The sequence below is a fragment of the Hyla sarda genome, chromosome 2 (genome assembly GCF_029499605.1).
Source record: "Hyla sarda isolate aHylSar1 chromosome 2, aHylSar1.hap1, whole genome shotgun sequence".
NCBI lineage: Eukaryota > Metazoa > Chordata > Amphibia > Anura > Hylidae > Hyla > Hyla sarda.
The window spans coordinates 206,772,076-206,794,512 of NC_079190.1; positions in this window are offsets into that span (position 1 = coordinate 206,772,076).

Here is a 22,437-nt window from a genome sequence, read left to right on the forward strand (position 1 = left end):
AACTGTGGCGTACCAGACGTTTTTCATTTTTATTGGGGAGGGGAGGGGGGTTGTGTAGGGGTATGTGTATATGTAGTGTTTTTTACTTTTCATTTTATTTTGTGTTAGTGTAGTGTAGTGTTTATAGGGTATAGTCGCACGGGCGGGGGTTCACAGTAGTTTCTCGCTGGCAGTTTGAGCTGCGGCAGAAAATTTGCCGCAGCTCAAACTTGCAGCCCGATACTTACTGTAAACCTCTGCCCATGTGAGTGTACCCTGTACATTCACATGGGGGGGGGGGCATCCAGTTGTTGCAAAACTACAACTCCCAGCATGCGCTGACAGACTGTACATGCTGAGAGTTTTAGTTTTGCAACAGCTGTAGGCACACTGGTTATGTATCACTGAGTTTGTGACCTTACTCAGTGTTTCAAAACCAGTGTGCCTCCAGCAAAACTACAACTCCCAGCATGTACGGTGCATGGTGTAAGGTGACTGCTGGGAGTTGTAGTTTGCAACAGCTGGAGGCACACCGGTCGTGAAACACTGAGTTAGGTAAAAAAAAAAATGAGTTTCACAACCAGTGTGCCTTCAGCTGTTGCAAAACTACAACCCTCAGCAGTCACCGACAGCCAATGGGCATGCTGGGAGTTGTAGTTATGCAACCAGCAGATGCACCACTACAACTCCCAGCATGCACTTTAGCTGTTTGTGCAAGCTGGGAGTTGTAGTTATACAACTGCTGAAGGTACACTTTTCCATAGAAAAAATGTGCCTCCAGCTGTTGCAAAACCATAAGTCTCTGAGGAAGCCAAAGGTATCGGAGATAGTTGTCACCCAGCTGTTTAGTCTCCAAGCTCGGGTCTTGGAGGAGTCCTCTGCCTGAGGTCAGCTCCACCCAGCGTTTCAGGTGTATCGCTCTGTAATAGCATTCTATGTCTGGATGGCCAATTCTACCTTTAGGTCTCTTCTGTATTAGAACTGACTGTGCCAAACATGGTGGTCTCTCTCTCCAGAGGAACTTGGAGAAGGGTTGCCTAACCTAACCTAACAGTAAGGGTGTGTAATTGGATTCAAATTTTTTGGACAGGCTGATGGGGAGATGGATACCTAGATGCTTCATGGAAGCTGAGGACCACTGAAATGGGGTAAGGGATTTATGGTCTGTGGTGACATGAGCAGGTAAGTTAACGTTAAGGATTTCAGACTTGGAAGTAGTTCACTTTAAAATTCGACGCCATCACAAAGGCCCACAGGATCCGAAGTACCCCAGGCACAGATCTGCATGGGTCAGTCAGTAGTAATAGGATGTCATCCGCAAAGGCTGACGCTAAGTGTACTTGGGCGCTAAACCTTAAGCCTGAAATCTCCGGGTCCTTCCGCAGGCTCTGCAAAAGTGTTTCCACAGTCAAAACAAACAGGGCCAGCGAAAGGGGGCAGCCCTGTTTTTTTATGAGAAAGGGAGGTGATAGGACGCCATTAACTTTAACCTGTGCATAGGGGGTAGTGTAAAGTCAGAAGATTGCATCAATGAATGGGGAATGGAAGTAAAATTTAATGAGGGTGCTCTTCATATAATCCCAGGCTACCCTATCAAAAGCCTTCTCAGCATCAGTGCTAAGAAGGAGCATAGGAGTGTGAGTTGATTGGGCATGGTGGATGGCATGTAGAACCCTGATAGTGTAGTGTCTGCCCTCTCTGCCTTTCACAAAGGTCTGATCCAGGTGTATTAATTTCGGTAAAATTTTGTTAAGTTTAGTGGCCAATAATTTTGCCCAGACTTTAACATCTAGATTGAGTTAGGAGATGGACCTATAACTTGCGCACAGGGCCGAGTCCTTCCCGTCCTTGGGGATAATCGTAATATGAGCTTTTAAGTATTGCTTAGGGAACTTCTGCCCTTGTAGCAGGGCATTACAAACGTCGGTCAGGTGTGGCGCCAAGATGTCTAAGAATTTTTTGCAATATAAAATTGTAAGCCCATCGGGGCCAGGGCTTTTCCCAGGAGGAAAAGAACCAACCACGTCCTTAACTTCCTGCAATGTTATGGGCAGCAGTAGGGCATCTGAATCCTCTAGGTCAAGGAGTGGGAGAGTAATTTTATTAAGAAAGGTGGAAATATTATTAGACCTCTCCTGTCAGTCGTGGAGGGCAAATAATATAAAGAAGAATAATAGTCTGTGAAGGCTTTGGCTATGTCTTTAGTGGAGGTAGAGGAGTCTCCAGTAGGAGTGTTAATTACATGAACGAAGGCTTTCTTTGTTTGCGTAACAGTGGAGTCATCAGTTTGCCTCCCTTGTCACCGTGTGCATATATTCTTTGCTTAAGAAATTGTATTGAGTAAGTCTTTCAGAGAGTCTCTAAGCGAGTTTAATTTCTCATATCCAGACCCCTTTTGAACTCTTTCACCATGACCACCTCCTCCGGAAGAGAGTTCCATAGTCTTACTGTTCTTACAGTAAGGAATTCCCGTCTGTACTGGTGTATAAACCTTCTTTCCTCAAGATGTAAAGGATGCCCCCTTGTTATAGATACAGTCCTGGGTATAAATAGATCATGGGAGAGAACTCTGTACTGTTCCCTGATATATGTAAACATAGTTATTAGGTCACCCCTAAGCCTTCTTTTTACTAAACTAAACTAAATAAGCCTAATTCTGATAATCTTTCCGGGTACTGTAATCAGGGCCTACACAAGCGAAGCTACATTTACAATACACGCTATACAGTTCCCCCATATAGTGCCTATGCCCCATATAGTGCTCAATATATACAGTGCGTTTATATAATGCCCGTGGCCCCATATATACAGTGCCCCCATGTAGTACTCAATATATTCAGTGCCCCCATATATACAGATCCCCTGCTTGCTTCCCCCATATATACAGTGCCCCCGCTGGCTGCCCCCATATATACAGTGCCCCCATATAGTGCTCAATATATATACAGTGCACCCATATATACAGGTCCCCCATATATTTTGTGAAACTCACACTCTGCCCTGGCCTCTCTAATCTATTCTGCTGCTACTGACTTCAGCTCAGACCAGCAGCATGATCCTCCGCTCCGCTCCCACCAATCTCTGCTTCTGTGTGATGACACAGTAACACAAAGCCTTAGGACGCAGTGGCACTGCTAGGGTTGGTGTCACCTGCTGCGGTAGAAAATGGTGTCACCCCATGCAACCCTCCCCAAAGTTATCTTATAGCCTGTTGTGATGGATGCCAGTGGTGTAGCGCGTTGCGGAAATTTTATCCATAGTGAGGAGAATACACAATGATATCAGTGACTACAGGTGACGTCTTCTCTATAGTGAGGACAATACACAGTGACATCAGTGACTACAGGTGCCGTCTTCTCTATAGTGAGGAAAATTCACGATGATATCAGTGACTACAGGTGACATCTTCTCTATACTGAGAAGAATACACAATGATATCAGTGATTACGGGTGACGTCTTCTCTATAGTGAGGAGAATACACAATGATATCAGTGACTACAGGTGACGTCTTCTCTATAGTGAAGAGAATACACAATTATATCAGTGACTACAGGTGACGTCTTCTCTATAGTGAGAATACACAATGATATCAGTGACTACAGATGACGTCATCTCTATAGTGAGAATACACAATGATATCAGTGACTACAGGTGACGTCTTCTCTATAGTGAGAATACACAATGATATCAGTGACTACAGATGACGTCATCTCTATAGTGAGAATACACAATGATATCAGTGACTACAGGTGACGTCTTCTCTATAGTGAGAATACATAATGATATCAGTGATTACAGGTGACGTCTTCTCTATAGTGAGGAGAATACACAATGATATCAGTGACTACAGGTGACATCTTATCTATAGTGAGGAGAATACACAATGATATCAGTGACTAAAGGTGACGTCTTCTCTATAGTGAGGAGAATACACAATGATATCAGTGACTACAGGTGATGTCTTCTCAATAGTGAGGAGAATACACAATGATATTAGTGATAACAGGTGACATCTTCTCTATAGTGAGGAGAATACACAATGATATCAGTGACTACAGGTGATATCTTCTCTATAGTGAGAATACACAATGATCTCAGTTACTACAGGTGACGTCTTCTCTATAGTCAGAATACACAATGATATCAGTGACTACAGGTGATGTCTTCTCTATAGTGAGGAGAATACCCAATGATATCAGTGACTACAGGTGACATCTTCTCTATAGTGAGGAGAATACACAATGATATCAGTGACTACAGGTGATGTCTTCTCTATAGTGAGGAAAATACACGATGATATCAGTGACTACAGGTGACATCTTCTCTATAGTGAGAAGAATACACAATGATATCAGTGATTACGGGTGACGTCTTCTCTATAGTGAGGAGAATACACAATGATATCAGTGACTACAGGTGACGTCTTCTCTATAGTGAAGAGAATACACAATGATATCAGTGACTACAGGTGACGTCTTCTCTATAGTGAGAATACACAATGATATCAGTGACTACAGATGACGTCTTCTCTATAGTGAGAATACACAATGATATCAGTGACTACAGGTGACGTCTTCTCTATAGTGAGAATACACAATGATATCAGTGACTACAGGTGATGTCTTCTCTATAGTGAGGAGAATACCCAATGATATCAGTGACTACAGGTGACATCTTCTCTATAGTGAGGAGAATACACAATGATATCAGTGACTACAGGTGGCGTCTTCTCTGTAGTGAGGAGAATACACAATGATATCAGTGACTACAGGTGATGTTTTCTCTATAGTGAGGAGAATACAAAATGATATCAGTGATTACAAGTGACGTCTTCTCTATAGTGAGGAGAATACACAATGATATCAGTGACTACAGGAGACGTCTTTTCATAAGTGAGGAGAATACACAATGATATCAGTGACTACAGGTGACATCTTCTCTATAGTATCAGTGACTACAGGTGACGTCTTCTCTAAAGTAAGGAGAATACACAATGATATCAGTAACTACAGGTGATGTCTTCTCTATAGTGAAGAGAATACACAATGATATCAGTGACTACAGGTGACATCTTCTCTATAGTAAGGAGAATACACAATGATATCAGTGATTACAGTTGAAGTCTTCTCTATAGGGAGGAGAATACATAATGATTTGAGTGATTACAGGTGACGTCTTCTCTATAGTGAGGAGAATAAATAATGATATCAGTGACTACAGGTGGTGTCTTCTCTATAGTGAGGAGAACACACAATGATATCAGTGATTTCAGGTGACGTTGTTAGGAATCGGCAGGCTGGATGTGGATCCTCTGTGTCGGCGAGGGATTGGCATGGATTGGCAGAAGGTCGGGGCAGGCGACAAGGTTCGTAGTCAATGGAGATAGCAATAGGTCAGGAACACTGGTAAGGCAAACACTGTAAACGCTTTCTCTGGCACAAGGCAACAAGATCCGGCAAGGAAGGAAAGGGGAAGTGAGGTTATATAGACAGGTGCACAGGTGGAAGCTAATCAGACTGATTGGGCCAGGCACCAATCATTGGTGCACTGGCCCTTTAAATCTTAGAGAGCCGGCGCGCGCGTGCCCTAAGGAGCGGTGCCGCGCGCGCCAGGACGTGACAGCCGGGGACCGGGACAGGTGAGTGACTTGGGATGCGATTCGCGAGCGGGCGCGTCCCGCTATGCGAATCGCATCCCCGCCGGCAGTGTCAGTGCAGCGCTCCCGGTCAGCGGGTCTGACCGGGGCGCTGCAGAGAGAGGAATGCCGCGAGCGCTCAGGGGAGGAGCAGGGACCCAGAGCGCTCGGCGTAACAGACGTCTTCTCTATAGTGAGGAGAATACACAAGGATATCAGTGACTATAGGTGAAGTCTTCTTTATAGTCTTTGCTTATCCAATTCAGATGGTACATACCGCCGGGTCCAGCTAAATCTCCGTCTGCAGAATATGACGCCCAGATGGGTCCTCACTTTGTCAGCGGAGTCTGATCCTCTATATGAAAATTATAATTAATATAATGCTGCCAGGCACTGTATCCTCTGAATATAATACTGCCACACACTGCACTCTCTGAATATAACCCTGCCAGACACTATATTCTGTAAATATGATACTGCCACACACTGCGCTCTCTGAATATAAACCTGCCAGACATTATATTCTGTAAATATGATACTGCCACACACTGCGCTCTCTGAATATAAACCTGCCAGACATTATATTCTGTAAATATGATACTGCCACACACTTTGCTCTCTGAATATAAACCTGCCACACAGTTTATCCTCTGAATAGACTACTTTCCCACACTGTACCCTCAAAATATATACTACTACACACTGTACTCTCTGAATATAAACCTGGCACACACTGCACTGTCTAAATAGAATACTACTGCACACTGCGCTCTCTGAATATGATCCTACTGCACATTGTACCTTCTGAATATGATACTACTGCACATTGTACCCTGTGTATATGATACTGCTGCACATTGTACCTTCTGAATATAATACTACCACACACTGTAGAGTACGAGCTGATCAGCTAACACCGGACCATCCTCCCAAAACCAACGCATGGCAGGTGTATGGCAGCACCGAATACAGGAACAAGGAAGAAATGCCAGCGAGGTACCACACACTGTACCTTCGGAATATAATATTACCACACACTATACCCTCTGAGTATAATACTGTCACACATTGTATCCTCTGTATATAACATTACCACACACTGCACTCTCTGAATATGATACTATTACACACTGCACCTCTGAATATAACCTTGCCATACAGTAAACCTTATATTATACACCATACCTCTGAAATGCAAAACACTGTGTGCCCCTCACATATAGTAATAATGCTGTGACCCCTACATATAAAATATAGCAATGCCTTCTCAAAATGAACCTATTACCTCGTTTGCTTTACCTACTACAAACTTTCCCTATCCACCTCCCATCCTCTTTCTGGCATCTCGTACAGCAGTGCTTTGGGTTGTTCATCTGGTCATCGACACGGCCCCGCCTGAACCGTCTCCTTCTTTCCTGGCCTAAATTGTCTGGAGGAACGGGCTTGCCTGATTGTCATTTAAACGTTTTTAGCCTGTGTACATGCTCGTGTCCTTGACTGGTCACACAATCCCAGTTCTATGCTGTGGGTCCGCATAGCTCAAGCTATTTGTCCTAAAGCCCTGGCCACCTTACCTTGGAACTGGTCCCCAGGTCAGCTCACCTCCTACCCAACCTCTGACTCCACACGTCATACTCTTGCTTCCCTACATTCTGAAAGGGCGCTTCGAGTGGTGTGGACTAGTTTCCTACCCCTTTTTCTCAGCTCATTTCCTATCTGGCTTCCTTGCTTGCAGCTCTGGATGCCCTTTGGCCTCTGGCTCCCCTGCCTTGTTCCTCCTCCTACTGCTACAGCTGCTTACTTTATTCCTCTACTCAGAACGCATTGTACACCTGCTGTACAATCTCCTTATGATTACCATGTTGTTGTGTTTTTGTCCCTTTGGGCCTCCCCTGGCCTCTGGACCCTTACTTGTTCATCAGTTACTTCTTGCACTTATTGTATGTGTACCGTTTTTGACTAGTTCTTAATAAGAACTTCTTTTGAATTAGAAAAAAATAAAAATAAAAAATATATAGCAATGCCCAGTGATGTCACAGTACAGCGATTAAACACCCAATGATGTCACAATACAGGGATAATACAGCCAGTGATGTCACAACACAGGGATAATACACCCAATGATGTCACAGTACAAGGATTATAGACCCGAATGACATTACAGTACAAGGATAACACACAGTGATGTCACAATACAGGGGTAATACACACAATGATGTCACAGTACAAGGATTATACACCGAATTACGTTACAGTACAGGGATAATACTCAGTGATGTCACAATACAGGGGTAATACACAGTGATGTCACAGTACAGAGATAATACACAGTGATGTCACAATACAGGGATAATACACAGTGATGTCACAGTACAGGAAGAATACACACAGTGATGTTATAGTAGAGGCATAATACACAGTGATCTCATAGTAAAGGGATAATACACACAGTGATGTTACAGTACAGAGATAATACACACAGTGATGTTACAGTACAGGGATAATACACAGTAAGGTCACAGTACAGTAATAATATACAGTGATCACAGTACAAGGATATACACAGTGATGTCACAGTGCAGGGATAATACACACAGTAAGGTCACAGTACAGTAATAATATACAGTGATCACAGTACAGAGATAATATACAGTGATGTTACAGTACAGGGATAATACACAGTGATGTCACAGTACAGGGATAATACACACAGTGATGTCACAGTACAGTAATAATATACAATGATGTCACAGTACAGGGATAATACACACAGTTATGTTGTAGTATGGGGATGATACACAGTGATGTCACAGTACAGACATAATACACACAATGATGTCACAGTACAGAGATAATATACACAGTGATGTCTCAGTACATGGATAATACACAGTGATGTTACAGTACAGAGATAACACACACAGTGATGTCACAGTACAGGGGTAACACACACAGTGATGTCATAGTAGAGAGATAATACACAGTACAGGGTTAATATGCAATTATAATACAGTACAGGGTTAGAACTCAAAATGGGGGGGTGGGGGATGAGGACTGGCAGGGGGGTCAGGGCACAGTATTTATAGTGTTACCTGTAACCTTCCTGTCTTGCCATAACCATCTGTTCTGCTGCACTCTGGTCCTTCCTCTGACCCCAGCAGGCCTCTGTATGAGTCTCTGATCACATGACCAGCAGAGGGAGAAGCTGAGCTGGAGGACAAGATATTTTAGTGTATGGCAGTGTTTCCCAAGCAGGGTGCATACAGATATAGCAAAATTACAACTCCAAGCATGTCCAGACATCTTTTGGCTGTCTGGGAGCTGTGGGTTTCAACAACTGGATGCACACTGCTTTTAAAACACTGCTGTACAGAGGCAGTGAAGGGGTTCATATATATATATATATATATATATATATATATATATATATATACATACACACACAGGACAAGCTTTGTATGTCACAGTAGAGCAGGTATATTTACCCTCCCCTGGCTCTCCACTCATGGCAGGAGCGGTTCGCAGTCCGGGGCCGGCTGTATGAGTCCTCTGTGATTGTGGTGACTCATAATGATGCACACAGTCCTGAAGCCACCTGCAGCCGCTGAGCCAGTCACAGCCCCCACACACTGCTGTACCTGCGTGCCTTGCCTCAGAGAAGTGATCGCACTGCTCGCACACAGCACACACTTGTCAGAGCGCCCAAGCCTGGTGGGCAGCGGCGTGGCTGCAAAATGTTTAGTAAGGAAAGAAAAACTGTTTAATTTTTCTGCCAGACCCCCAACTCCCTCAGCTCTGCAGTGTCAGCACCGTAAGGCAGCCGCTTGGGCCGCCTTATTATTGCGCCAGGCCTGACTGTAGTCCTCCCATTCCCCGTATTACTCTGGTTGCCCGTCTTTGAAACCTCCTTAGCTCCACTATATCTTTCTTATACACTGGTGCCCAGTACTGTACACAGTATTCTATGTGTGGTCTGACTAGTGATTTATACAGTGGTAGAATTATTTCCTTGTCGTGGGCATCTATGCCCCTATTGATGCACCCCATGATTTTATTTGCCTTGGCAGCAGTTGCCCGACATTGGTCACTACAGCTAAATCTACTGTTGACTAAGACTTTTAAGTCCTTTTGCGTGTCAGTCGTCCCAAGTGTTCTCCCATTTAATACATAATCCCAGCCCGGATTTTTCCTCCCATTGTACATAACCTTACATTTATCAGTGTTGAACCTCATCTGCTACTTCCAAGCCCAAACCTCTAACCCATTTAGATCCATTTGTAACAGTGCACTGTCCTCTATTGTGTTAATGTTACGCCGAGCGCTCCGGGTCCCCGCTCCTCCCCGGAGCGCTCGCTACACTTCCCTCACTGCAGCGCCCCGGTCGGTTCCACGGACCCGGGGCGCTGCGTTACTACCTCCGGCCGGGATGCGATTCGCGATGCGGGTAGCGCCCGCTCGCGATGCGCACCCCGGCTCCCGTACCTTACTCGCTCCCCGTCAGTTCTGTCCCGGCGCGCGCGGCCCCGCTCCCTAGGGCGCGCGCGCGCCGGGTCTTTGCGATTTAAAGGGCCACTGCACCGCTGATTGGTGCAGTGGTTCCAATTAGTGTTTACACCTGTGCACTTCCCTATATCACCTCACTTCCCCTTCACTCCCTCGCCGGATCTTGTTGCCCTAGTGCCAGTGAAAGCGTTCCTTGTGTGTTCCTTGCCTGTGATTCCAGACCTTCTGCCGTTGCCCCTGACTACGATCCTTGCTGCCTGCCCCGACCTTCTGCTACGTCCGACCTTGCTTCTGTCTACTCCCTTGTACCGCGCCTATCTTCAGCAGCCAGAGAGGTTGAGCCGTTGCTAGGGGATACGACCTGGTCACTACCGCCGCAGCAAGACCATCCCGCTTTGCGGCGGGCTCTGGTGAAAACCAGTAGTGACTTAGAACCGATCCTCTAGCACGGTCCACGCCAATCCCTCTCTGGCACAGAGGATCCACTACCTGCCAGCCGGCATCGTGACAGTAGATCCGGCCATGGATCCCGCTGAAGTTCCTCTGCCAGTTGTCGCTGACCTCACCACGGTGGTCGCCCAGCAGTCACAACAGATTGCGCAACAAGGCCAACAGCTGTCTCAACTGACTGTTATGCTACAACAGTTACTACCACAGCTCCAGCAATCATCTCCTCCGCCAGCTCCTGTACCTCCTCCGCAGCGAGTGGCCGCTTCTGGAATTCGACTATCCTTGCCGGATAAATTTGATGGGGACTCTAAGTTTTGCCGTGGCTTTCTTTCCCAATGTTCATTACACTTGGAGATGATGTCGGACCAGTTCCCCACTGAAAGGTCTAAGGTGGCTTTCGTAGTCAGCCTGCTGTCTGGAAAAGCCCTGGCTTGGGCCACACCGCTCTGGGACCGCAATGACCCCGTCACTGCCTCTGTACACTCCTTCTTCTCGGAAATTCGAAGTGTCTTTGAGGAACCTGCCCGAGCCTCTTCTGCTGAGACTGCCCTGTTGAACCTGGTCCAGGGTAATTCTTCCGTTGGCGAGTATGCCGTACAGTTCCGTACCCTTGCTTCAGAATTATCCTGGAATAATGAGGCACTCTGCGCGACCTTTAAAAAAGGCCTATCCAGCAACATTAAAGATGTTCTGGCCGCACGAGAAATCCCTGCTAACCTACATGAACTCATCCATCTTGCCACTCGCATTGACATGCGTTTTTCCGAACGGCGTCAGGAGCTCCGCCAGGATATGGACTCTGTTCGCACGAGGCGTTTCTTCTCCCCGGCTCCTCTCTCCTCTGGTCCCCTGCAATCTGTTCCTGTGCCTCCCGCCGTGGAGGCTATGCAGGTCGACCGGTCTCGCCTGACACCCCAAGAGAGGACACGACGCCGCATGGAGAATCTCTGCCTGTACTGTGCTAGTACCGAACACTTCCTGAAGGATTGTCCTATCCGTCCTCCCCGCCTGGAAAGACGTCCGCTGACTCCGCACAAAGGTGAGACAGTCCTTGATGTCTACTCTGCTTCTCCACGTCTTACTGTGCCTGTGCGGATGTCTGCCTCTGCCTTCTCCTTCTCTGCTGTGGCCTTCCTGGACTCTGGATCTGCAGGAAATTTCATCTTAGCCTCTCTCGTCAACAGGTTCAACATCCCGGTGACCAGTCTCGCCAGACCCCTCTACATCAATTGTGTAAACAATGAAAGATTGGACTGTACTATACGTTTCCGCACGGAGCCCCTTCTAATGTGCATCGGATCTCATCACGAGAGGATTGAACTGTTGGTCCTCCCCAATTGCACTTCTGAAATCCTTCTTGGACTTCCCTGGCTTCAACTCCATTCCCCAATCCTGGATTGGTCCACTGGGGAGATCAAGAGTTGGGGGCCCTCTTGTTCCAAGGACTGCTTAAAACCGGTTCCCAGTAAACCTTGCCGTGTCCCTGTGCTTCCTCATGTAACCGGTCTCCCTAAGGCCTATATGGACTTTGCGGACGTTTTTTGCAAAAAACAAGCTGAGACTCTACCTCCTCACAGGCCTTATGATTGTCCCATTGACCTCCTCCCGGGCACTACTCCACCCCGGGGCAGAATCTATCCTCTGTCCGTCCCAGAGACTCTTGCCATGTCTGAATACGTCCAAGAAAATTTAAAAAAGGGCTTTATCCGTAAATCCTCCTCTCCTGCCGGAGCCGGATTTTTCTTTGTGTCCAAAAAAGATGGCTCTCTACGTCCTTGCATTGACTACCGCGGTCTTAATAAAATCACGGTTAAGAACCGCTACCCCCTACCCCTCATCTCTGAACTCTTTGATCGTCTCCAAGGTGCCCATATTTTTACCAAACTGGACTTAAGAGGTGCTTATAATCTCATCCGCATCAGAGAGGGGGATGAATGGAAAACGGCATTTAACACCAGAGATGGACACTTTGAGTATCTGGTCATGCCCTTTGGTCTATGCAACGCCCCTGCCGTCTTCCAAGACTTTGTTAATGAAATTTTTCGTGATCTACTATACTCCTGTGTTGTTGTATATCTGGACGATATCCTGATTTTTTCTGCCAATCTTGAAGAACACCGCCAGCATGTCCGTATGGTTCTTCAGAGACTTCGTGATAATCAACTCTATGCCAAAATAGAGAAATGTCTGTTTGAATGCCAATCTCTTCCTTTTCTAGGATACTTGGTCTCTGGCCAGGGACTACAAATGGACCCAGATAAACTCTCTGCCGTCTTAGATTGGCCACGCCCCTCCGGACTCCGTGCCATCCAACGTTTTTTGGGGTTCGCCAATTATTACAGGCAATTTATTCCACATTTTTCTACCATTGTGGCTCCTATTGTGGCTTTAACAAAAAAAAATGCCGATCCCAAGTCTTGGCCTCCTCAAGCGGAAGACGCCTTTAAACGACTCAAGTCTGCCTTTTCTTCGGCTCCCGTGCTCTCCAGACCTGACCCATCTAAACCCTTCCTATTGGAGGTTGATGCCTCCTCAGTGGGAGCTGGAGCTGTCCTTCTACAAAAAAACTCTTCCGGGCATGCTGTTACTTGTGGTTTTTTTTCCAGGACCTTCTCTCCGGCGGAGAGGAACTACTCCATCGGGGATCGAGAGCTTCTAGCCATTAAATTAGCACTTGAGGAATGGAGGCATCTGCTGGAGGGATCAAGATTTCCAGTTATTATTTACACCGATCACAAGAACCTCTCCTACCTCCAGTCTGCCCAACGGCTGAATCCTCGTCAGGCCAGGTGGTCTCTGTTCTTTGCCCGATTTAATTTTGAAATTCACTTTCGGCCTGCTGATAAAAACATTAGGGCCGATGCTCTCTCTCGTTCCTCAGATGCCTCTGAAATTGAACTCTCTCCTCAACACATCATTCCTCCTGACTGCCTGATTTCCACTTCTCCAGCCTCCATCAGGCAAACTCCTCCAGGAAAGACCTTTGTTTCTCCACGCCAACGCCTTGGGATCCTCAAATGGGGTCACTCCTCCCATCTCGCAGGTCATGCGGGCATCAAGAAATCTGTGCAACTCATCTCTCGCTTCTATTGGTGGCCGACTCTAGAGACTGATGTGGTGGACTTTGTGCGAGCCTGCACTATCTGTGCCCGGGATAAGACTCCTCGCCAGAAGCCCGCTGGTTTTCTTCATCCTCTACCTGTCCCCGAACAACCTTGGTCTCTGATTGGTATGGATTTTATTACTGACTTACCCCCATCCCATGGCAACACTGTTATTTGGGTGGTCGTTGATCGATTCTCCAAAATGGCACATTTCATCCCTCTTCCTGGTCTTCCTTCAGCGCCTCAGTTGGCTAAACAATTTTTTGTACACATTTTTCGTCTTCACGGGTTGCCTACACAGATCGTCTCGGATAGAGGCGTCCAATTTGTGTCTAAATTCTGGAGGGCTCTCTGTAAACAACTCAAGATTAAATTAAATTTTTCTTCTGCATACCATCCTCAATCCAATGGACAAGTAGAGAGAATTAACCAGATCTTGGGTGACTATTTACGACATTTTGTTTCCTCCCGCCAGGATGACTGGGCAGATCTTCTACCTTGGGCCGAATTCTCGTATAATTTCAGAATCTCTGAATCTTCCTCCAAATCTCCGTTTTTCGTGGTGTACGGCCGTCACCCTCTTCCCCCCCTCCCTACCCCCTTGCCCTCTGGTCTGCCCGCTGTGGATGAAATTTCTCGTGATCTTTCCACCATATGGAAAGAGACCCAAAATTCTCTCTTACAGGCTTCTTCTCGCATGAAGAGATTCGCAGATAAGAAAAGAAGAGCTCCTCCCATTTTTTCCCCTGGAGACAAGGTATGGCTCTCCGCTAAATATGTCCGTTTCCGTGTCCCGAGCTATAAGTTGGGACCACGCTATCTTGGTCCTTTTAAAGTTTTGTGTCAAATTAATCCTGTCTCTTACAAACTTCTTCTTCCTCCTTCTCTTCGTATCCCTAATGCCTTTCACGTCTCTCTTCTTAAACCTCTCATCCTCAACCGTTTTTCTCCTAAATCTGTTCCTCCCACTCCTGTTTCCGGCTCCTCGGACATCTTCTCTGTCAAAGAGATTTTGGCCTCTAAAAAGGTCAGGGGAAGAACTTTTTTTTTAGTGGATTGGGAGGGTTGTGGTCCAGAAGAGAGGTCCTGGGAACCTGAGGACAATATCCTGGACAAAAGTCTGATCCTCAGGTTCTCAGGCCCCAAGAAGAGGGGGAGACCCAAGGGGGGGGGTACTGTTACGCCGAGCGCTCCGGGTCCCCGCTCCTCCCCGGAGCGCTCGCTACACTTCCCTCACTGCAGCGCCCCGGTCGGTTCCACGGACCCGGGGCGCTGCGTTACTACCTCCGGCCGGGATGCGATTCGCGATGCGGGTAGCGCCCGCTCGCGATGCGCACCCCGGCTCCCGTACCTTACTCGCTCCCCGTCAGTTCTGTCCCGGCGCGCGCGGCCCCGCTCCCTAGGGCGCGCGCGCGCCGGGTCTTTGCGATTTAAAGGGCCACTGCACCGCTGATTGGTGCAGTGGTTCCAATTAGTGTTTACACCTGTGCACTTCCCTATATCACCTCACTTCCCCTTCACTCCCTCGCCGGATCTTGTTGCCCTAGTGCCAGTGAAAGCGTTCCTTGTGTGTTCCTTGCCTGTGATTCCAGACCTTCTGCCGTTGCCCCTGACTACGATCCTTGCTGCCTGCCCCGACCTTCTGCTACGTCCGACCTTGCTTCTGTCTACTCCCTTGTACCGCGCCTATCTTCAGCAGCCAGAGAGGTTGAGCCGTTGCTAGGGGATACGACCTGGTCACTACCGCCGCAGCAAGACCATCCCGCTTTGCGGCGGGCTCTGGTGAAAACCAGTAGTGACTTAGAACCGATCCTCTAGCACGGTCCACGCCAATCCCTCTCTGGCACAGAGGATCCACTACCTGCCAGCCGGCATCGTGACAGTTAACCACTTTACAGAGTTTAGTATCATCTGCAAATATTGCTACTTTACTATACAATCCCTCAACAAGGTCATTAATAAATATATTAAATAGAACAGGACCCAAAACTGAGCCCTGTGGCACCCCACTAGTGACAGTCACCCAATCAGAATAAGTACCATTAATAACCACCCTCTGTTTCCTATCACTGAGCCAGTGACTTACCCACTTACACATATTCTCCCCCAGCCCAATCCTTCTCATTTTATATACCAATCTTTTATGTGGCACTGTAAACTATATACTCATATAATTCTCACACAAACTTAACATACTCAAGCAGCCTGTACATGCTGATATCTGAGAACGATAGGAGTGTGATTACTGCTGTCATACTCCTATCACCCTCACGCAATCGGTACATACTCAGGTAGTCTGTACATGCTGAGATCCAAAGGTGATAGGGGTGAGATTGCTGCAACTACACTCCTATCACCTTAAGGGTGCGTTCACACTGAGTAAATGAAGAGTAATTCATGCCGAAAAATTTACGGGCGGAAAAAAGAATTTAATTTTCATGCAAATTGCGCACGGAATTGAGTGCGGAACTGCGTGCGGAAATGGGGGAGAAAGAAGTGAAGGGTTTTTCAGCCATGTCTGCGTGAATTCCGATTTTTTTTCACCATTGACTTCAATTGATTTCTGCTAGCGGATTCTGCTTGAAGAATGAACATGTTCTTTCTTCAAGAGGAAGGGAATTCAGCGTCGGAATTCCGCTAGCAGAATTTCCGCAGTGTGAACAGGCCAGCAGAAATAACATTAAAGTCAATGGGTAGAGAAGATGTGCATTAATTTGGAGCGGAGAATTCAAGAGGAATTACTTGAGTAAATTACTCTTGAATTACTCCGTGTGAACGCACCCTCACACAACCTCTACATACTCAGGTAACCCATACATACAGAAAACTGATAGTAGTGTGATTGTTGCAACTAAATTACTATCACTCTCAGGCAGCCTGTACATGCCAAGATCTCACAGATAGTTAAATTGTTTATTTTTCCGCCTATGGGGCGATATGAGGGCTCATTTTTTCCCCGTGATCTGAAGTTTTTAGGGGTACCATTTTGTATTGATCTGACTTTTTGATCGCTTTTTATTCCTTTTTTCATGATATAAAAAGTGACCAAAAATATTGGACTTTGGAATTTTATGCGTAAGCCATTGACCGTGCGGTTTAATTAATGATATATTTTTATAGTTCGGACATTTACACACGCGGTGATACCACATATGTTTATATTTATTTTTATTTACATGGTTTTTTTTATGGAAAAGGGGTGTGATTTGGACATTTATTAGGGAAAGGGTAAAATGACATGTATTAACTTTTTTTTACACTTTTTTTTTTGCAGTGTTATAGCTCCCATAGGGGGCTATAACACAGCACACACTGATCTTATACACTGTTCACTGCAAAGCCATAGCTTTGCATTGATCAGTGTTATCGGCGGTCAATTGCTCAAGCCTGCATCTCATCTCAATCGCCGAAGGGACCCGCCGGAGGAAGGTAAGAGGACGTCCGCTGGTGTCCCAGCTGATCGGGACACCGCATTTTCACTGTGGTGGTCCCGATCAGCCCCACTGTGCAGCCGGGCAGCTTTCACCTTCATTTTAGACGCGGCGTTCAACTTTGAATGCCGTGTCTAAAGGGTTAATAGTACGCGGCACCACGATCGCTGCCACGAACTATTAGCCCCAGGTCCCTGCTTCAGATACATGTTGTGACCGACCCCATATGAGGCTGAGTCACCGCGTGACCCCGTGTTATATCGTAAATATGCGTCCTTTGTCGTTAAGAGGTTAATATATATTATATATGTAACATTAATAAAGTATTTCTACATAATCCCCCCATTTATAGGCACCCAAACTATAATAATTCCCCCCTTGGTGTCCTGCACAGTAAAAGTGGGTAGGTTAGTAGGACCTCAATAAGTATATCCCAATAAGTATATTCCCCAGGAAGGTAGTACCCTCATTAAGTAGGTATGTCTGATAGTAGTTAGTCCCATTATTAGGTAGTCCTCTCAAACACGTAAAAACATCCTTACATAGCTAGGTAGATATAGCCCCCCTCAGTCATTAAATGCGATGGTAGGTAGGTACAAAGCTAGGTAGGTAGCCAGATAGGTAGGTAGTCAGGTAGGTAGCCAGATAGGTATGTAGCTTGACAAAGGCTGCAATCGGGCAGCTGAAACGTGGCTTCTGATGTCAGGTCAATAAATCATTTTCACTTTATTTTTCTGGAGTGCCGCAGTACTTTTTCATTTGGTGCAGATAGGTATGTAGCTAGATAGCCAGGTAGGTAGGTAGTCAGGTAGGTAGCTAGGAAGGCTGGTAGGTAGTCTGGTAGATAGCTAGCTAGGTAGGTAGTCAGAAAGGTAGCTAGCTAGGAATACAGGTAGGTTTGTAGGTATGTAGCTAGTTGAAAAAGTAGCCAAGTATGTAGGTATTCAGGTAGGTAGGTAGCTAGCTAAGCAGTCAGGTAGCTAGCTAGCTAGGACGGTAGGCAGGTATGTAGATATTAAGGTGGGTAGCTAGTAGGTAGCCAGGTAGGTACAGTAGCTAGGTAGGAAGGTAGCCATCTAGGTATGTAGTCAGGTTGGTAATTAGGTAGAGAGGTAAAAACCATAATCAGAAGTTTTGCATTTTTTCCATGTATTTTGGACTCACTCTTGACCAAAATACTGACCAAGTACTACATGCAAACTCAACCTGAAATATATTGTTTAGTTGAGGAAATCTTTGCTGTACTCTAGTTATAAGTATTATATGCACTGTATATTAAAGTTTAATTGTCTCCATATTGTGAATAAAACTGAATTATAAGCAAAATGCTCAGCAACAGCTGCAAAACTGAAGAAGAAGCCATAGCCTATTTTGCAGCTGATTCATCCCCTGGTATGTAGTTGTTCACAAGTGTTGAGCCCTAATATGGTGTTGTGTAATTTTCAAGACATTGACTAAAACAACTGTTAAAGCATCGAATCACCAGACTTCAAAAGAGTGTTTGGTTATTGAAGAGACCCTAAAGAATTGACAGTTTATTTGAGATGCAACCAGACTGAAGTTTGATCATACTTAAAACCAACACATATAAAACCTTGTTAAAAAGACAAAAAAAAAACAAAAGCAGTCAACCTCATTAAAAACAAATGATCTAAGAATAATAAAAAATGACCAGAAACTCTGAAATTTACTTTCTATGTAACACAAAAAGAACATAAATCAGGTGGCCAGATACCTTTTTTTATAATATCCTGTAGGATAGTGTTGCTCGCGAATATTTGCAATACGAATTTTATTAGCGAATACGGGAATATTCGCGAATTCGCGAATATAGCGCTATATATTCGTAATTACGAATATTCGGTTTTTTTGTTTTGTTTTTTTTCACAGTACACATCACAGTGATCACCCCTCTCTGCTAGTTTTCGCATATGCAAATTTTTGTTTATGTTACTTTTGAATAGCTAATTTTCGCATATGTTATTTTCGCATACGCGAATATTCGCATATGCGAAAATAAAACGAGAATATTACGAATATGAGAATATTCGCGAATATATGACGAATATTCGTCCATATATTCGTGAATATTCGCGAATTCGAATATGGCCTATGCCGCTCAACACTACTGTAGGATACTGTATGTTTGACATGCCCATATGAAGACCATTTTGTGCTCACTTTATTACATTTACTGAACAAAAAAAATAACATCTACTTAATACTATACTAAATCGTTCCAATAATTACACATAGATTGCCTTTTTCCACAGGAACAGATTGCCAAAAAAACTTCATAGAAGGACTTCTAAATGGTAGATAGTACTGAGAATATCACTATCGCTTTTATTGACATTTGAACAGCATTTATGTGACTTTCATATTATTACCATTTTTTATCATCATCTTTTCCTATCAGCATGGGCACTGCCATTCTGAGATTGCAGACTACATTTTATGTATATGTATTTATTATTTCTATCCCCACTATATTTTGCTAGCAAATAATTTATTTTATTATATCTTGATGCGCTCATAATGATTATGCTGCACTAGTGTACTTCAATATTTTATAGGTGGTATTTTAGTGATAGTAAAATGTCACCTCCTTTTATTTATTTATATTAGCATCAATTCTATGATACTAACAAGCATTTGCAAGGGCCCTGCAGTTAGCTCTCAGCACAACTGTATATATTTATTATTTTAATAAATGTATCTATTTTATAACAGTGTAACAACACAACTAGACTGATTGGATACCTATTTGAAAAACACATTTTTCATGACAGTACCGCTTTAACCACTTAAGGGGGTACTCCACTGGAAAACATTTTTTTAAAATCAACTGGTGCCAGAAAGTTCAACAGAGTTGTAAATTACTTCTATTAAAAAATCTGCTGCTGTTATGATCCACATGAAGTTATTTTATTTTTGAATTTCCTTCCTGTCTGACCACAGCGCTCTCTGCTGACACCTCTGTCCATTTTAGGAACTCTCCAGAGTAGGAGCAAATCCCCATAGAAAAACTATCCTGCTCTGGATAGTTCCTAAAATGGACAGAGGTGTCAGCAGAGAGTGCTGTGGTCAGACAGAAAGGAAATTCAAAAAGAATAGAACTTCCTGTGGATCATAACAGCAGTTGATAAATTCTGGAAGGATTAAGATTTTTTAATAGAAGTCATTTACAAATCTGTTAACCTTTCTGGCACCAGTTAATTTAAAAATAAATGTTTTCCAGTGGAATTCCCTTTAAGGACGCAGGTAATACTTGTACGCCCCAGTGCCTTAAGTGGCTTTGAAGCAAAGTGCAGGAGCTGCGCTCGCTCCAGAGCAATATGTGTTGGCTATCATCAGTAGCCAAACACTCACTGCTTATGGCGGGCAGAAGTGATCCCGCCGCTGCCCATGATTAAACCCTTTAGACACTGTGATCAATAGCGAACGCTGCATCTAAAGTGAAAGTAAGAGGTTTCTGGTAGCTCAGTGGAGCTCACGGAACTCACAAGATGTGGTCACGGAGTTTCAATTAGCTAAAATGGCGGAGGAGGGTCCCCTTACCTCCTTACCTGCCTCCTGCTGCCAATCATCATTTCACTGATGTGAATCACTGATGTGTATCAGTGGATTGCTGATCTTACTGTGTAATGCTATGCAATAGGCATAGCATTATACAGTAAATGCAATCTAATGATTGCATAAAAATAAAAAATAAAAAGTCTCTAAAATTATATAAAACTCCCACCCCTAATAAAAAATAAAATCCCCTTTATTTTCCTATTTTACAAAAAAAAAAAGAAAAAGTATTAACATATTTGGTATCACCATGTGCGTAAATGTCCAAACTACTAAAATATTATGTTTTTGATTCTGCACCGTAAATGGCGTAAACTTAAAAAAAATACCAAACACCATAAATACTGATTTTTCATCACATCATATATCAGAAATTTTTTTATAAAAAGCGATCAAAAAGTCCCATCAAAACAAAAATGGTACTGATAAAAACTACAGATCATGGCGCAAAAATTAGAAAATTTAGGGGTTAAGTTATATTGTAGCCCTTAGACATGGTTCAATCTGGCCCTCAGAGCAAAAAGGCTGTGCACCTCTACTCTCTAACCTGAAGAAAACATGCATTACAGCCATGTGACCTCAAAATTACATTTTTACTATATGTCTTTGTTTAGAATCATACAGTACATAACTACTCAGTCCATACTGACTGGATCATATTTATGCAGATGCACTGGTAATGGAGACTGAGGCAGGAAAGCAAGCAGGAATGTAGTACTCTCTACATCTATCTCATTTTTAATAAAAAAGGAAGGACTGTATGTTGGACTACCATTTTTTACAGGAAGCAATATTTTGGAGTAGTGGTCACCGTTGACTAGCCCAGTGCTTCTTAAGCAGTGACACAAACCCTGGTTGTTGGTGAAGGACAGTTAAAGTATACCCGTCACAAAATAAAATAAAAAAAAGATAAAGAAATGCTCTAGGCTTACTCTTCAACTGGTGGTGATCGTGTCTTTGTGCTTAGATGTTGGCTTTTTCATCCTTTGGATGACTCCTGATTCCCTTATTTATATTGCTCACACTTTATGCAGTTTCATAAAAAGGAGGGTGAGTTTCCACATGAGAGATGCTTGCCCTCACATGTCAAGTAGAATGTTCTTCCTTACTCTTCAGAGCTGTCAACTGGCTGCTCTGTACACTAAGGCTCTGTGACATGCCCCCGGCTCACACAGCAGGCTGATTGACAAGCCAGGAGTCTGTACTGAGCCTTGCTTGTCCTGGCCACACTTCTGTATTTTGTCTCTGCACAGAAACACACAGACAATAGCTGCAGGGACATGAAAACATTCTGGAAAGTGGAAGGGCCCCTAGTGGTAAGAAGAATAGAGCATTTTTTTCACCCAAAAATATACACATATTTTAACCAATGTATATTACAAAAAAATATATAATGTTATTATCTACATTATGCAAAAGGTTTTTTGAAAATGACCAATTTAAGAGACAGCTTTTACAGAGATGACTATAAACTGCACAGTTCTTTTCCTGGCTATAGCAATCTCTAATGTAGCAATATTTATGACTTATTATTTACTTATTTTAATGGTATTCAGAGCAAATGAAAGGTAGACTAACCATTTTTTGTTATGTTTGGAAGAACTCCCACGAAAGATAGAGAGGCCCAAGTATCCTCTTAGTCTGCCTGATGAGGCCAAGGAATCACTTTGATCTGTTGGGTGAGGCCCCATTAGTAAAACTTTGAGAAGCCGTAGACTAGCCAACAACAAAGTGAAAAACAAGAATAACAATTATCGC